We start from the raw sequence: 18,298 nt of genomic DNA, 5'->3' as shown, positions 1-18,298 counted from the left end.
GAAAACAAGTTTCGCACTGAACGCATCCTCTTCCATGAGCTGTTGCAACCGCGCCGAAATTTCAAAGCGTTTGACTTTGTCATCGGGTGTTAGGGCTTGTAGCAATTGTAAACGGTAAGGCTTCTGCTTTAGCCTTTTCCGTAATATTTTCCAAACCGTCGACTGTGGTACGTTTAGCTCCCTGCTTGCTTTATTCGTCGACTTCGCGGGCTACGCGTGAAACTTGCCCGCACGCGTTCAACCGTTTCTTCGCTCACTGCAGGCCGACCCGTTGATTTCGCCTTACAGAGGCATCCAGAAACTTTAAACTGCGCATACCATCGCCGAATGGAGTTAGCAGTTGGTGGATCTTTGTTGAACTTCGTCCTGAAGTGTCGTTGCACTGTTATGACTGACTGATGTGAGTGCATTCAAGCACGACATACGCTTTCTCGGCTCCTGTCGCCATTTTGTCTCACTGCACTCTCGAGCGCTCTGGCAGCAGAAACCTGAAGTGCGGCTTTATGAGTTTTTCTACGCATCTGTAGTGTGTCGTGACCATATGACAATGAATGGAGCTACAGTGAATTTATGAAATCGCTTCAATCATTTGTAATAGCCCTGTATATTATATGCAACTGAATTTTACGAGTATATCATTATTATTATAGGTCTGCATCGTAAGGGAGTGTCTAACACGGTAGGTTGTCACCGCTGTGGTCCTGGATTCGAAACTCGGTTCGGCAAAATCTGATTTTTGTGGTAGGAAAGGCAACGTACTGATTGTCTAGAAAGATGAAAAACTTTATGTTCCATAATCTTTTAGGCCTCGTGTGCAATATATCTTTACTTTTTACCTAATGCCACATTGACTTTTCTTGTGTTTCTTTGCAGTTTATCTTATTGATTTGTGGTTAATTTTCGGCTAGTTTATTTTTTTTACGTTTCTTTAGGGCTGGAAACATTTTTCGTTCTGCTCCAGGCCCTACCTGGTTTGCTCTTCAGTGAATTAACGAAACGAAAGTATCCTCATTTTCACTGTTTATAAGTGAAGAAATGTTTGCTTTGATTTTGAATGAAATCAACAGAGAAATGACTCGAGTATCACAAGCCAAAGAAGCGACATTCACATCTATTACAAATCAAGAACTGAAGGCTTATTTGGGACTTCTTATATTGGCTGGTGTGTACAAATTTGCTGGAGAATCTCTGGAAGGGCTATGGGACAACATGAATGGTCGACCAGTTTTTCGTGCAGCGATGTCACTTCAGCGTTTCCATACAATCAGCAGATTTCTCAGATTTGACAACAAAGAAGATCGACCAGCTAGGTGACGCCATGATAAACTGGCTGCTAGCAGGACTGTCTCTGAAACGTTTGTGGAACAATTTCCTAAAATGTTCGTTCCTTACGAAAATGTTACAGTGGACGAGCAATTGGTTCCTTTTAGAAGGTGTCCCTTCCATCAGTACATGCCTTCAAAACCGAGAGAAAAATATGTGAAAACAGCACATGTTTGTGCTGCAGAAATGTATACAGGAAAGCCGGATAACGGTCCACGAGAAACAAATCAAGGCAGAAATGTTGTATTGAGGCTTGTGGAAAGTATTGAGAAAACCGGACGAAACATTACCATCGATAAGTCCTTTACGGATTACACCCTTCTAAAGAAAAATCTAGCATTAATTGGAACTCTCAGAAAGAACAAAGCTGAGATTAAGAAGGAAATGCTGGCAAACAAAAGCAGACCAGTGTTTTCAACCATCTTTGGATTTCAGAGGGCTGTAACGCTGGTTTCGTACGTGCCAAAATAGAATAAAGTAGTAGTATTACTCTCTACGATGTCGCATGACTGTAGCTTGTCTTCAGAAGAGCATATGAAGCCTTAAGTAATACTGCATTACACAAAACCAAGTGATAAGTTAACATAACAGATAAACTTGTAAACTTGCCAGCACCTATTTCTGTAAGAGGTGTACTAAGAGATGGCCTGTTTGTTTGTTCTATGACATGCTAGACATTTATGCAATAAATGCTTATGTGTTGTATGTACACACTAATCCTGGCTACAATCAATTCTACAAAAGACGGTTATTTCTAAGAGAACTTGGATATGAGCTAACAAAACCAATGCGAGAGGAAAGAACGACAAAATATATTCCTAACAAAATCAATGTTGGTTTGGAAAATATTGGTGCATTGAGTTCAGGAGCAAGAGAACAGAGGAGGGGCCGGTGCAAAAAGTGTGGACCGAAGAAAGATCGAAAGAGTAACAAAAAGTGTGACAGTTGTCAGTCATCCCTCTGCCAAGAGCATGCAAATATTTACTGCAATAACTTCGTACGCTAATACCATACCCATAGAAACTTATTTAAATATAGTTCCTCAAAATCAAATATCGTAATTAAATTTAAATTTTAAGATAATTATTGCGTATAGCAAAAGTTAAAATTTAAGCTATAACATGCGCGTACATGCAAAAATCCTGATACAAACACTATTTTGAAGTACCAAGTGTGAATATTTGTTTGTCAAACTAAAATTTTATAAAACATTTTTTTACATTAAATATGTTCAATAAATGTTGAAAAGTTCAAACTTCAGTTTTTCTACATAAAAAGTAAATAAGAAATATATTTTGAAGAATCATCTAAGAATATATAACCTTTTTTAAGTTGCGGGTATAACAGATCCATCCACAATATGTGTGTTTCTGTTTGAAACAGAATAGGAAAGTTAATGAATCCCACTGTGATGTTATTTCGCAGTTACAAGAGCCTCAGACAATGTAAGATTAATTAGTCGTAGGCCCTTGCATAAAATGCCGGCAAAATACAAGTGGCAAACAGCTATTGTCTAATGACTATTTACACACGCAACGGAGGCGTCGCCCGCGAGCACCGTTACTAAGTTATTTGAAATAACGGTCGGGTATCCACAATAAACACCGACGCTTTCGACGGAAACACAACGAGCGAATAACATCTAGCTTAATTTAACCATTCAACACTTCAACACTGCAGAACGTACAGTAAAACTCAGTTGCAGATCCAGACGTAACGAGAGAGAAATACCGCCCCCCTTGCAGGAGTTCCAGCTGCGGAATTCCTGCCCTACCGCCTGGCAGTCGTTTCCTATTCCGCCCACATTAATGGGGCCAAGCCGACGCCCTTCGAGCAGGGTTTTGCCTCCAGACAGCAGTGCTGTAGCTCGCGCCGAACACGCCGCCTTCCGTTACCACGCGGGCGACAGATGTATCGCGCGGCAACCGAACCTTGCTGGCTCTCCCGAATCCTGCGTATCCCGCCCGCCAACTCGGTGGTGCCGCTGCCGCAAGCAAAGGATCTAGGGCATCTGGCATCCGGCACAGCTTTATAATTTGTGAACTCCTACAGAACGTAGTCCACTCTCTCCTCAAGATCTGAGTGCTTAATATTTGTTTTTTGTTGTTTTGTAAATATTGAATGCAGAATATATCGCATTGAAGAAGTCTGTCTTCCCATTGTTATGATCGTTGTGCTGCCCTCCTGTTCACAAAAATCTCTACAATGAGCTTCGATTAATCAGTGTCCAAAGTGATTGCTTGAATCACGCCTGCAAGTAGGATCGCGTCAGATGCTTCGAAAGCTACGCGGTATGTTGCTACTTTCACTGAGTTCCATTTGTTAGCTAAACCGATTGGAAAATGCGGTATAACACCGAAAAGTAAAATATTAACAAAAGCAAGTCAATATAAGACGCGAAATTTCACAAGTTGTTAAGAGTCCATCCTTTTTATCAGACTCATACAGCCACAAAATATTCAAAATGGAAAATTGTACTGGTACAAGAAATAGGAAACGAAATTTTACCAACTATAATGTGTCTCTATTTTTTTCTTTTATTTTGAGACATCGGTCTTCTGACTGCCGACCGCCACGAACTCCTCTCCTGCCCCAAACTTTTCATCTCAGAGCAGCACTTGCAACTTGTGTCCCAAGCTATCTGCTGGATGTACTCCAATCTCAGTCTTCCCCTGCAATTTGTACGCTCCACAGCCCCCTCTGGTACTACGCACGTTATTCCCTGATGTCATAACACACGTCCTGTCATCCTGCCTTTTTTCTTGTCAGTTTTTTTCTACATATTTCTTTCCTCGCCTATCCTGCAGAAATTCTTCTCATTCCTTATCAGTATACCTAATTGTCAACATTCTTCTGTAGCACCCCATCTCAAACGTTTTGATTCTCTTCCTCTCCGGTTTTGTGACAGGTCCTGTTTCACTTCCACACGTTTCTGTGCTTCGGTCGTACATTCTCAGAAACTTCCTCCTCAAATTAAGTCATATGTTTGATACTAGTAGACTTCTCTCGCCTACGAATACCTTTTTCGCCAGTGCTACTATGCTTCTTGTGTCCTCCTTGTCCCGCCCATCATGAGTTATTTTGCTGCCTAGGTAGCAGAGTTCCTGAACTTCTTCTGCTACATGATCACCAATTCTCGCTATACTCATTTCTACCGCTTCTCATTACTTACGTCTTTCTTTGGTGTACTCTCAGTCCGTCATCTGTACTCATTAAACTATCTATTTCTCTGAATTGTTCCTGAAGTTCTCCTTTACTTGCACTGAGGATAATAATGTCATCAACGAATTTTGTAATTGATGTCTTTTTACCTCGAGTTTTAATCCCACTCTTGAAACTTTCTTTTATTTTCAGCATAGATTGAACAATAGGGGCGAAAGACTACATCCCTGTCTTACAAGCCGCGCGGGGTGGCCGCGCTGCCTGGGGCTCCTTGCCACAGTTCGCGCGGCTCATCCGTCGGATGTTTGAGTCCTTTCTCGGGCACAGGTGTGTGTGTGTGTGTGTGTGTGTGTGTGTGTGTGTGTTGTCCTTAGAGTAAGTTTAAGTTAGATTTAGCTGTGTGTAAGCCTAGGGACATATGACCTCAGTCGTTTGGTCCGATAGGAAATTACCACAAATTTCCCCCTCTTACACACTTCTTAATCCGAACACGTCGTTCTTGGTCTTCCACACTTACTGGCTCCTCTTGGTCGTTGTACATATTGCATGTTAACCGTCTTTCCCAATAGCTAGCCCTGTGTTTCTCAGAATTTCGAACATCTTGCACCATTTCACATTGTAGAAAGCTTCCTCCAGGTCAACAAATCCTACTAACGTCTCTCGATTTATCTTTAGCCTTGCTTGCATTATGAACCGCAACGTCAGAACAGCGTCTCTGGTATTTTCACATTTCCTAAAGTCAAACCGTTCGACATCTAACAGATACTCAACTTCCTTTACCATTCTTCGGTGTATTATTCCTGTCAGCAACTTGGAAGCATGAGCTGTTTAGATGATTGTGTGACAAATCTACCAAATCTCGGCTCTTACGAAATTCACAATCTTTTCAAGACACCAAGCTTCGTATCAGATTCGTTTCCCCACACAATTCCAAGCAGAGGGGGTTAATCAGCCACGAATCGGGGTCGGTTGTGCCCCGGCTATTGTTGGCTACATGTATCTTGTATGTTGAAAATGTTCAAATGTATGTGAAATCTTATGGGACTTGACTGCTAAGGTCATCAGTCCCTAAGCTTACACACTATTTAACCTAAATTATCCTAAGAACAAACACACACACACACACACACACACACACACACACACACACACACACCTATGACCGAGGGAGGACTGGAACCTCCGCCGGGACCAGCCGCACTGCAGCGCCTCAGACCGCTCGGCTAATACCTTGTATGCGTGTCGAGAGTGAGAGTGTACTGGGCCTGGTCGAACAGCACAAAGATACTGCCTAGTAGAAGGAGCCCTTCGGAAACAGAGCAGCAGAAACCACGAAGCCTGGTTAGAGTATCCTTTTCGTGATAGTTCGTAACCGAGTCACGTATCGGCACTCGCTTGCTTTCCGCAGTGAGAGATACCGTTTTATTGTTAACAGGTGAATCGAGTGGAATTCCAAATGAGACCTGGTGCGCGGGTTGCCAGCTGCCGTGATTTTCCCGGGATGTCCCGACTTTTAGGGGTGTCATGAGACGTACAGCGTAAGCCTCAGACTTAGCGAGAAATGTTTCGGCCGTAAGACACAGATGTCATTTCGAAATATAATGCGTACTCGCTTAGAACATAGTCGAGCACGTTAGAATTCGAAAGCTAGTTTCTGAACGGGTCGATGGCGAAACCTGGAAAGAACACGGTGCAGCAGGAGGTCGCGATCAGGTTGCGAACTGGAAGGACGCCTCAGGGTCAGCTCAGGCAGGAGCTGTACGTTTCGAAAACAGTCAGCCGCGCCACTTCCACCGTTGTGTTACTGCCGCCACTCCAACGTTTTCTGAACACTGTGTCAAGTCTTCCCGTCACACGCTCACGGGCCTGCCACGACTTATCTCGGCGCACTAATCGCTACCTTGCTCCCGATCGCTGATGGTGACCGCCCTTCGTGCCTGCACACTTGCTCGTTCCGCGATTTAGTGTTTGGTGAGGAACAACACACCGGAGGTACGTGACCTTCAGGTGTGTGCACAACGTCCAGCGACATTGTTAATTAACTCCGTCACTGCAAATTTATGGAATATATTTATATTTCGAAACACAATAAACACAAAATTTACATGAAGCTTCATGCTAGATGGGTGTATTAAGTATACTAACAAGCCTCAACATTTGCCTACCTTATGAGAAAATTCTTGAGACGCAAAGCATACATTTCCTAAATATGTTATCTTTCTTCATCTTTAATCCACTTAATACGTTTTTTTGTACTACTGACTTTTTTCAGTCGAATTTATGAGTGTGAGCCAATTTCATTTTTCACAATTTTTTTCCAGCCTAAGGTGCTACTTTTGATGAACACAATAGAACTTTTAAGTACAGTTGAACCAGTGTACCTGATTTGTTTATAATATAAGAAAAGAGACGAGAACGTAACAGGAGATCCATACTGCATTTGTAGATTATGAAAAAGCTTTCGGTATAGTGCACAGGTATATGCTATGGAATACAATGGAAAGACGAGATTATCTGAAATATTTAAACAAGAAAATTTTAGTTAATTCCGGAAATGTGAGAACAGGTCCAACAGCATTTAACAGAGGATTACGGCACGGTAGCAGTCTGTCACCCACTTAATTTAATATTTATAGTAGCTTCATTGTTAGACGGTTGGAACAAGACCTTAATCCAGGGATAAAATTAATTCCTAGAAACACATTTAAATACTGTACTCTTTGGTGATGACGAAAAACTTTTGCAAGAAACGGAGGATGATTTTCCTCTACATCACTTTGATGAAAGAGACTAAATCTATGACTTGAAAATATCAGAAAAAATCAACAGAGTTATGGATTGTAAGGGAATATACCGAGTACATTCTAAAATAATGCTAAATGGAAAATCAGTTGAACAGATGTTTTACTTTCAGTTATTAGTATGTGACATACATTACGATAATGACATCTGCATTAATTCAAGTTTCAAATGACATGTGACACTATGCTTAGAACGTTAGAAAATACACAAAGACAAAATTCTACGAAGTATTCGCAACACCTATGTTCACAGGCGGAAGTGAGAACCGGTCAATAGCGTAGAAAGACTAAAACATGATACAATCAGCTGAAATGAATGTCTTAAGGAAAGTAAAAGGATGTACTCTGAGATATCAAATAAAGAATTCTGAAATATGGAAAGGATTAAATATATTTTTCATTAATGAAAGAGTAGAGCACGGAATAACAAAATGGAAGAAGAGTATTTAAAAAGTGGGGGCAGATAGAATAGTCAGACATGTGATAGACTACAGACCTAAAGTAAAGAGAGATACAAGAAGACCACAGAAAACGAAAATGTGGCTTATGTGAAGACGAAACAGGTTATAAGCTTACCCCTTAAAGTGAGTAATTGGTAATGGCCTTGCTGCAGTGGTTACACCGGTTCCCGTGAAATCACCGAAGTTAAGCGCTGTCGGGCGGGGTCGGCACTTGGATGGGTGACCATCCAGGCCGCCATGCGCTGTTGCCATTTTTCGAGGTGCACTCAGCCCCGTGATGCCAATTGAGGAGCTACTCGACCGAACAGTAGCGGCTTCGGTCAAGAATACCATCTTACGACTGGGAGAGCGGTGTGTTGACCCCACGCCCCTCCTATCCGCATCCTTCATGAGGATGACACGGCGGTCGGATGGTCCCGGTAGGCCACTTGTGGCCTGAAGACGGAGTGCTTTTTAAAGTGAGTAATACAACATAATACTTCACAAGATGGTTGACAACTGTCTTTTTTTTATGTCTCAACTTTTATGTCGTTGTCGCTCCGATTTTTTAAATCATCAACTTCTGTGTCCCTATGTTCTGCACATTGCATCTGACGCTCCCAGGACGAATGTAAAGATGACTCACCGTTGCAGCTACTGCCAGCTTCGCGAGTGTCATGATTATTCTCATTGCTTTCTTAGCTCATCCAGCTACTAATTATTGGAAACCTTCATAAGGATTCAATTACTTATTACATTAACTTAAAAACTGAACCAAAAATTCAGTGACTAACCAGAACACAAGACACAGAACATTATGAGCGCGTTTTGTGGATTTAACAACAGATAGGCGACTACCAGCGCAGCAAATCGAGCGTAATTTCAGTTCTTTACAGGAACAATCATTGAGCGGACAAACCGTCAACAGCCACCTTTTCTCTAGGACACAAAAGAAACTTCTCCAGTCACATATATTTACTCACGGCGCATCAGTAGGTACGCTATCATCTCATCTAACAAGTCTATGTGAGCTCAGGAATATTTCTTCATGCTTGATATTGGATGGATGGACTGCCTCATGCTCATACTATATATCTGTGGTTACACTTCATATCGATTCTGGAATTTTGTGACAAAGCGAGGATGTTAGACTCGCAGTGGGGAAGTCGGCGGTTCAAACCTCGTCCAGTCAAACGGATTTTAACTTTTGCGTGATTTCTCTAAATTACTCTAGTATAATGCTGGGATGGTTCCTTGAAAGGAGCACAACCGATTTCCTTCGCCGTCCTTCTCCAAACTCTAGGTTGTCCTGTGTCTCTAATGACCTTTTATACACGTGAAGGTAAACTTTGATATTCTTTGCTTCCTTTCTGCTTTGTATAGCTGAATGTGGAACCTTGTGCCTTCGAAATCAATCGCATTTAAAGTGAGACAGTAACTACAGTTAACAAAAATGAAGTTAATAATATTTAATAGATGGTGCCAAACTGATAGCTGATCACGTCCCACCTCTTTCACCGCAACAGAAGTTACAAAACCACAAGCACTTGTGAAACATACCGACATGGTACTCTTACTTTACCTCTGTGGAATGAAAGTGATTCACGATGTACTCTAGATGAAACAGAACTTCTGGTTATATTGTCGAACGCCCAGTATCATCCAGTCTGTTACGCAGCCATTAGTTCCGAATACGAACGTTTTCTTATAGATCTCCGGATTTACAGAGGGCAAATTTTAGCTTCCTCCCTGAGACTGTGTAGCGCTTCTAGAGAATACAGTAGAAGAAGCGAAGTTTTACAGGACAAGTAAAGGAAATAATCCGAAAATTATTAACTTGTAATTATTTCACACGAAAATAATTTTTTGTCATTTGTTATACGTCTGTCCGTCTCTCTGTGGAACAGTTTGGCGTATGAAGTTGAAATTTATGTAACATACTAAGGCCTATAGTCTGCTGGCGATGTACAAGAGTTAGGCTTCCAAGTAAATGCAATCAAAAGATGCGGCCTTTTATGTCACATATTTTGATACTTGCAAACTCACCTGTCAGTAGCTATAGGGTTCTTCCCGTTGATCTAGAGTCATGAGGTTTGGCAAGAAGCGACGTTTTATAGCACAAGTGAAAGGAAAAATCATAAAATTGCTAATCTGTTATTGAATTACAAGAAAAAAAAAGACGCATGATGTTGAAATGTCACATAATAAAGTCTATGGTGCAGTACAAAATTTAACCTTCTACATAAATTCACTCGAAAGATACGAAGATCTGGTTCACAGATTTTGACATTTTTCCATTATCTTATTGATAATAGGAAAAAAATTGTCGAAATAATTCTTGATTCCCCGGCGAGATGAACTGCCTATGTACACGGTTAAGCTTTTGTGGAATCCTCGGTGCGTGAGTCCTTCTCGCACTTAAGTGGACTTTTAAAGAGCTCTCGGCAGGATATTCCGTTGAGGTTCTCGGAAAAGTGATTGGCGAGAGAAAAAATGCAGAATAAAGTAATTGCTTTTGAAATTACCTACAGCTGTAGGGCAGGTGCACATAATTATGGACATATGTGTTGTGCAATTGTGGAATATGTTTTATCCTCACTTATTATCACATTTCTGGAGAACAGCAATATCCGTATGATAATCAACATGCATTCCGGAAACAGAGATCTCACGAAACTCAGCATGCTCTGTTCCTCTATGAGATTCACAGCGGCCGTCCGGTGTGGCCGTGCGGTTCTAGGCGCTTCAGTCTGGAACCGCGTGACCGCTACGGTCGCAGGTTCGAATCCTGCCTCGGGCATGGATGTGTGTGATGTCCTTAGGTTAGTTAGGTTTAAGTAGTTCTAAGTTCTAGGGGACTGATGACCACAGATGTTAAGTCCCATAGTGCTCAGAGCCATTTGAACCATTTTTTTAGATTCACAGCGCCTGTACACCGGTGTCCAGGTGACTCCAGGAAGGCGTTTCATACAGTTCCACAGTGTCGGTCAGTGAAAAAATAAAATTCGAGCATACCGCGTATCGCACCAGATTTGCCACTGGATTCAAGACTGTCTCGTAGAGAGAACTCAACAGCGCTCTATTAATGGAACAAAATCAACAAACGTGAAGGTAATTTCCAGAGCACCCGAGGAAGTGTAATAGGACTGTTGCCGTGTACAGTAAATAGAAATAAAGTAGTGGGCAACGTCGGAAGCTTCCTCCGGGTAACCTCCTTCAAAGGTTTGATGATTAGTACAGGGTCTGGCAGTTCATCCTGAACGTACAAAACGTGCACTAATAACCACCGGGACCGACTTTGAGTCGAGTGACCACCTAAAATGAACTGTAGGAAAAGTAAATACCAGGTTGAGAATCATACGGATAATCTTAATGTCGCGAAAGAAGTGGCTTACAAATCATTTCCTCTGTTGTCTCCTGAATATTGCTCCTCAGTCTGGGATCCTTACCAGGTTGGATTAGTAGAAGAGACAGACAAAACCCAACGAAGAGCAACGCATTTCGTCGTGGGATCGTTTACAACAGAAGCGTCGTGCATCGCGGGCAGGTTTACTGCCAAACTTTGTAGGCTGTACGTACCGCGAAGAGTCGGACAACATATTACCTCCGTCTACATACGTACTGCGAAATGACCACAGCGAGAATATTCGAGAAATAAGAGGCAATACAGTTTACCGACACTCATTCATCCCAAGCTCAATTCGTGAATGGAACAGGGAATGGGGGAATAGACAGTGGTAACAGAAGTACCCTCTACCATACACTGAAAGGTGGACTCCACACTATAGATGAAGGCGTAGATTTTTGAGACTTCCTTATTAAAACTCGTGCGGCCCATACTGCAATATTGCGCAAGTGTAGAAGTGCTTGGGACGCATACCAAGTAGAGGTAACAGGGATATCGAAACCATACAGAGAAGAGCAGCACGAATGTTCACGGGTTTGTTTGACTTACGGAATTATAGAAATTCTGAAAAACCTAAACTGTGCACATCCTTGTAGACAGACCTCAACTAACTACTTACAAAATTTCAGGAACTAGTATCAAACGTGAGCTCCAGCGATATAATTTACAAATGGACTGCGAAGGCAAGATTAGATCCATTATAGCGCGCATGAAGGCTTTTGAGTAGTCAGTCGTTCTTCTTGCACGCCATATGCTGATGGAACTGTAAGAAACCCCAATTAAAACGCGATAAAATGAGAACTGATCTCTGCTATACACTTCAAAGCGATTTGCAGTGTCGACGTAGCTGAAGAGAATCTTTCGTCGCACTACAAAATATGAAGAAGGGTTGTACGTTTCTTCACTGTGGGATTTTTTCAGTGGAAGAAAGAACTATTCCATTGTTTGCAGCAAAACGCGAAATATGGTGTATCAAGTACAGACACTTTTTTTTTTTTTAATTCAGTGAGTCAAATTTTTAAGACAAGAAAATTTTTGTTTCCACTCAACTACTTGTCGAGTAATGACTAACAGGATAAAATGAGAGACAATAGTTTTTGTCAGAAGGCGTAGGGACGGCCAAGCAAAGGATTGTAATGGCATCAGGTTTGATAAAAGATTACATGCGTAAACAGAATAAAGCAGCTAAGTTGGTTGCAATACTTTGAAGATTTTACTACAATACTGATTAAAAGGCTGCCGCACTTCAAATATGGAGAAGTTGTTTGAATAGACAGTCATTTCTATCTTTCACCGTGCGGGTGTCGGGTAAGAAACGGTACAGTAGTGTTGTTTCCCCGTTTATTCTCTACCACACGGGCTGCAGCGACCATCGGGACGCAGATGTCGGAAATCGTGATGCGTTTTGACGGGAAGTTCTGAGAACCAAGCGGAAATATGTTCTTCGAATTCGCTGAACGATGCCTTCTCTCAAGATAAGACGCATCGTCTGAAATCATATTGGATACATTTATTCTGGGCCTTCTCCCATTCAGGTTCTCAGGACATCTCTATATTGCTCAGGCAATGGGCAGAAGAGCCTCATACGAATCTTTCGTTCTTTCTACAAATTGTTTCAGCTTCTTCGGTGTCCTTGTGCGATTCGGATGCGATGATTGGCATATAATCTAAGGCTGCGCGAGGGTATCATAACCTAATGCGTTTATAAACTAAAAATGTTCGAATTCTCCACCGAGAACTATATATTCTATGATAACAATTTTATTTACAGAAAACTTATATCACATTTCTCATTTTGGTATCAATTTGTGAGTGTACATTGGGTTTTCTTTCTCATCTATACATCTGAAGGTGGTCGTATAGTGCTGAATTTGTCAATACTAAGAATATTTGTATTTTATTATCATTGGCTGCAAATAAAGTGTTGACTAATAATATGTTTGAGAACACGGCTCGTTTCACGGGCATAACGTCCCATTCTTTCTGTTTTAGTTCATCGGCAGACTATCGGCGTGATACTTAACTCGTATGTCACTTTAACAATTCACCCCAAAGTATGTATCTGATATTAGTAAGTCGAGGGGTATGTATGTGATACTCTGTTCACATGGTACAGAGAATTTTGCTCAGACTCTTTCGTTTACCTTTGTGACTATAATGGATCCAGCAGCGAACACCCCCCCCCTTCCTCCCCCCCTCCCCCCACTCCCCATACACACACACGCAACAGCCAATTTCCCTAAATTTATTCCATCATAGAAGTACTGCATAGCTCTGTTCCCAACTGATGCTAGATATAGTCGTTGCGTACATCCTATGTGATTGAATACTGAGGTATCTATACGTATGGCTGCAATGCTCAGATCTGGTGGTTCTTTCATATCGTTCTCAATTGCTGTCTAGATGGTACTTGCATACCTACACATATATTCAGTTTTGTACCCGCAGCTTTTCAAACTATTCTTACAGGATACACAAAATAACATTTTATTGCTTATGGAGATACATAGTCATTTATATGGACTGAACTGGGATTATCCCAAATGTTTACAAATGGCGATTTGTCCTGTCTAATTGTGTTACCAGCAGAATTTTTATAGCATACTACCTCTGTGTATCCTGCGTTACATTTCCTTTTGTTATTCGTTTCACTGTACTGTGGATCTAAAATTTGTTTTATGTTGAAACCTTTCCTTCGTTAAGGAAACGACTTAAACTAGTATATACCTTGAATTGTTGAAACAAACTATATTACAACAAGTCCGGTGTTGAAATGGCTCTATGAGTACATTTCGAAAGCCAATAAATTAAAAAAACAAAACAGCAGCTAGATTTATGGCTATGCGGTATTCCACAATTCACATAAAAAAACGAGGCAGAAATGCACATACAATTTTGGTGGTTTTAGCATCGGGTGTAAACCAAAATCGTGCACGTAGATTGCTTACAGTTATGTATTGTAGCAATCAGAAATCTCAGAGGGAAAGTGGAAAACTACTTAATGTCAGTCGACTGTATTGTAACATCAGACTCCGACGACACGCATCTCGGAAGCGTTTTGCCTATGAACGTTGTGCCCAGTGACGTTAGGACGAACAGTTCGGTGATTAAGCTACCTGACTGAAAATTATGAGCACGGGAGTGTGTTCACTATGAGAATAGAGTACCTAGGAACATGTGGGGTTTCCTTGTCGGTGTGGCCATCTGACCACCAGTTTTAAAATTACATGAGTGAATGCTTGTTACACAGCACCACAAGCAGTTTCTGCCGTTTTCTGTTTATGTTATTGTGGAAGACGTGGTTGTGTTTTCTGTAGAGATTGTAAATACTTTCCAATGTACACATTTAAGTGCTGTATAATATATGTAAAAGGTATCTGGAAGATATTGCTAAGTCTTCAGCTACAGTATTTTACGGTATGTACAATTTTCCACTTACGGAAAAAGGAATCACAACATCAAGAAGAGTTGTGTGACATAAAAGGAAGTTAGTAGGCCTGTTCCTACGTCTACTCAAATTTCGCGCTAGTCGTGTAAGAGTGACGTTAGTATCGCCTTTACGAGGATGCAAATGATTTAAATACACGCTGTAATAATCGTAAGCGTTATTTAACTTTGAGACTGGACGCGGTGAGATGACGTCAGTGAAGAATGCTTTTAAGGCGACATAGAGGTTATTATCAGCACCTAACTGAGTTTAAACGAGGTCGTGTATCAGGGCTACGATATTACAGGAAGATATGGCAGGAATAGCCACTGAACGTGATTGCTAGCAGCGACGGTCACGAGAAGGCACGGTTCCAAGAAGACCGGCCTCCGGACGGTCACGTGGCTAGGGAAGGCTGTGTTCGGCGTATGGCTCTGGCGTGGCGTACAGCACCTGCAGCAGCAATCTGAGCAGCAAAAAATTGGTTCAAATGGCTCTGAGCACTATGGGACTTCAGATCTGAGGTCACCAGTCCCCTAGAACTTAGAACTACTTAAACCTAACTAACCTAAGGACATCGCACAGATCCGTGCCCGAGGCAGGATTCGAACCTGCGATCGTAGCGGTCGCGTGATTCCAGACTGAAGGGCCTAGAACCGCTCGGCCACCCCGGCCGGCTTTGAGCAGCAGTTGGCACCACAGTGACACAAACAACTTTACAAATTGGTTACTTCAAGGAGAGCTCTGAGCCAGGTACTCTGTAACTTGCATTCCACTGATCCCAGACCGCCGCAATCTGCGACTTCAGTTGTGTCAAGTGAGAGCTGATTCGAGAATCGGGTGGAGGCCTGCCACGTTTTCTGATGAAAGCTGGTTCCAGCTCTGTGCCAACGGTGGCCGTGTCCGTGTGTCGGTTAGAAGGAGGCCAGCAGAGAACGTGCAACCAACCTGTGTTCGTGCTAGACACTCTCGACCTACACTTGGAGTTGTGGTCTGGAGTGGAATTTCGTACGATAACAGTAGCACTCTCGTGGTTTTCCCACGCACCCTGACTCCAAATCTGTACATTGGTCTGGTGATTCTACCAGTTGTACTGCCATTCATGAATAACATTCCAGGGGGTTTTTCCCAAAAGGATAACGCACTTCCACATATCGCTGTAGTAAGTCAACATGCTCTACGGAGTTCGACATGTTGCCTTGGCCATCTCTGTTTCCAGTCGAAGACATATGAAACATCATCTGACGTTAACTCCAGCGTCATAGACAAACAGCATTTAGGGTCCCTGTATTGTCTGACCAATGACAACAGGCATGGAACTCGATCCCACAGTATAACATACTGCAACTGTACAAAACACTGCACACAATTTGCGTGCTTGCATTCAACATTCAACAACGACAACAACTAGCACTTCACGTTTGCAACGTCTTATCTCGCGCTTACATTATATATGTTACCCAGAAAAATGTATTCCAAAATTTCATTACCCTGAGTTTCTTTAATGTCATAACAATTCTTCATGTTTTTAAAGTAGAAGCACGTGTTTGTTATCAATAGCTTCTGTTTGAAAGTGTCTGTAAGTTGTAAACAGTTTTTGGTCTTACGTCTGCTTAATTTAAGTTGCCTTACTTATTATTGGTGTTTAGTAGACTCATAATGTAACAGATAGAATGTTAGATACACTAATGACAAGATTTTCTCGGAGTAGAATAGAGGAACAGATTAATACAGTAGAACAGAGGAACAGATTCATAAACAAAATGTTTTAGAATTCTATGATACATATGTATGAATTACTTTAGTATCTCCAAAAACATCGATAGCGAAAGCAAATACGTTACAACAAGACATGTGCATGGAAGCGAAAACTGTATTAAGTAATTTAATAATCCATGGTTACAAAATGATGACACGAATTATTTGCAGCAGACTAGAAACACCAGTAGAATTTGACCTAAGGGAGTATTATTTTCGGTTCCGGAGAGCTGCAAGAACATGCGAGACAACACTTGTCTTAGAACATAGATGCAAAAGAGACACACGTAACTTTGTAGCATTTCTTGATTTAAAGACAGCTTTCAGCAGTGTTCTCCTTCAGATTTTGAGGGCAGTGAGGACAAGGAAGGAGGAGGAGAAGATTAGTATTTAACGTCCACTCGACGAGGTCATTAGAGACTGAGCACAAGCTCGTAATAGGGAAGGATGTGGAAGGAAAGCGGCGTGCCCTTTCAAAGTAACCATCGCGGCATTTGACTTAAGACATTTAGGGAAATCACAGAAACCATAAATCAGGATGGCCGTACGCGGGTTTCAACCGTCGAAGACAAGTCCAGCGTACTAACAACTGCGCTGCCTCATTCGGTAGAAAAAATAAAATAACTTGTAGAATAAATATACTCCATTTATAAAAGTGGAAGGACACGAGACGCAAGCAGTGGTCGAGAGAGGAGTGAGATGGGCTTGTAGGCTATCCTCGGCGTTGTTTTAATACGTAGAGTGAACCGACGGTAAACGAATACAAACAAATTTGGAAGAGAACTTAAGTTCAGCTTGAGGTAATAAAAGTTTGAGGTTTGCCAGATTCCTAGATAGCAATCCTGCCAGAATAGGGCAGGACTTGGGAGAACAGTTGAATGAATAGTGTCTTGAAAAGAGATTGCAAGGTGAAAAGAAAAGCAAGGGCAATGAATGAAGTCGCATTAAATCAGGAGATGCTGAAGGAATCAGATTAGGAAATTAGACATTAAAAGCAGTAGATGAGTTTTGCTGTTTGGGCAACAGAATAATTGATAATGACCAAATCAGAGAGGATATGAAATGCAGACTGTTAACAGCAAGAGAAACAAGTATGAAAAACATGAAGTTGTTAACATCAAATATAATTTTAACTTTTTATAAGTTTAAATTTGTGGATATATTCGTCTGGAGTGTAGCTTCGTGCGGAAGTGAAACTTGTACGGTAAGCAGTTCAGAAGAAGAGAATAAAAACTTCATAAATGTGGTTCTACAGAATAATGCTGAAGATAAAAGGCTTAGACCGAATAACTAATGAGAAGGGAATTGGGTTAATGTGTGGCACAACTGCACTAGAGAAAGGGTTCGGTTGATGGGACACATCTCAAGGCCTCAAGGACTTGTCACTGTCGTAATTTAAGGGAGACAGGAAGTAAAAATTGTAGTTGAAGACTAAGGCTTGAGAACAGTAAGCAGCCTCAAATGGATATAGGCTGAAGAAGTTGTACAAAAATGAGGGTGTGCGCATAGGATCGAGTAGCGTGGAGAGCTGCATCGAACCATTTTTGGAATAGAAGACTAGAACAACAATAGCAATGACAACAACAACGTATGGAAGCCAATAATTTGTCCTCCACAGCGAGTGTTTGTGAGAAATAAGGGTATCCTCAGGATTTCCCCTGGGAACTGTGATAGGACCGCTGTTTTCCATATACATAAATGGCTCTAGATGTAGAGAAATGTAAGTTAGTGCAAATGTGTGGGAAAAAAAACCATAATGTCTGAATACAGTATCAGTAGTGTGCGCTGCATGTTACATTCGTGTCGATTAAATATCTGGGCGTAACATGGCAAAGTAATATGAAACGGAATGAGCATGTAACGACTGTAGTACGGAGACCGAACAGTCGACTTCGCTTTATTGGAAGAATTTTCGGAAAGTGTTGTTCGTCTGTAAAGAAGACCGCATACAGTGACCCATTGTTGACTAATGTTCGACGGA

The sequence above is a fragment of the Schistocerca piceifrons genome, chromosome 2 (assembly GCF_021461385.2).
Source record: "Schistocerca piceifrons isolate TAMUIC-IGC-003096 chromosome 2, iqSchPice1.1, whole genome shotgun sequence".
Taxonomy (NCBI): domain Eukaryota; kingdom Metazoa; phylum Arthropoda; class Insecta; order Orthoptera; family Acrididae; genus Schistocerca; species Schistocerca piceifrons.
The sequence above is the reverse complement of the archived record's forward strand: the minus strand, read 5'-3'. Positions refer to the sequence as shown.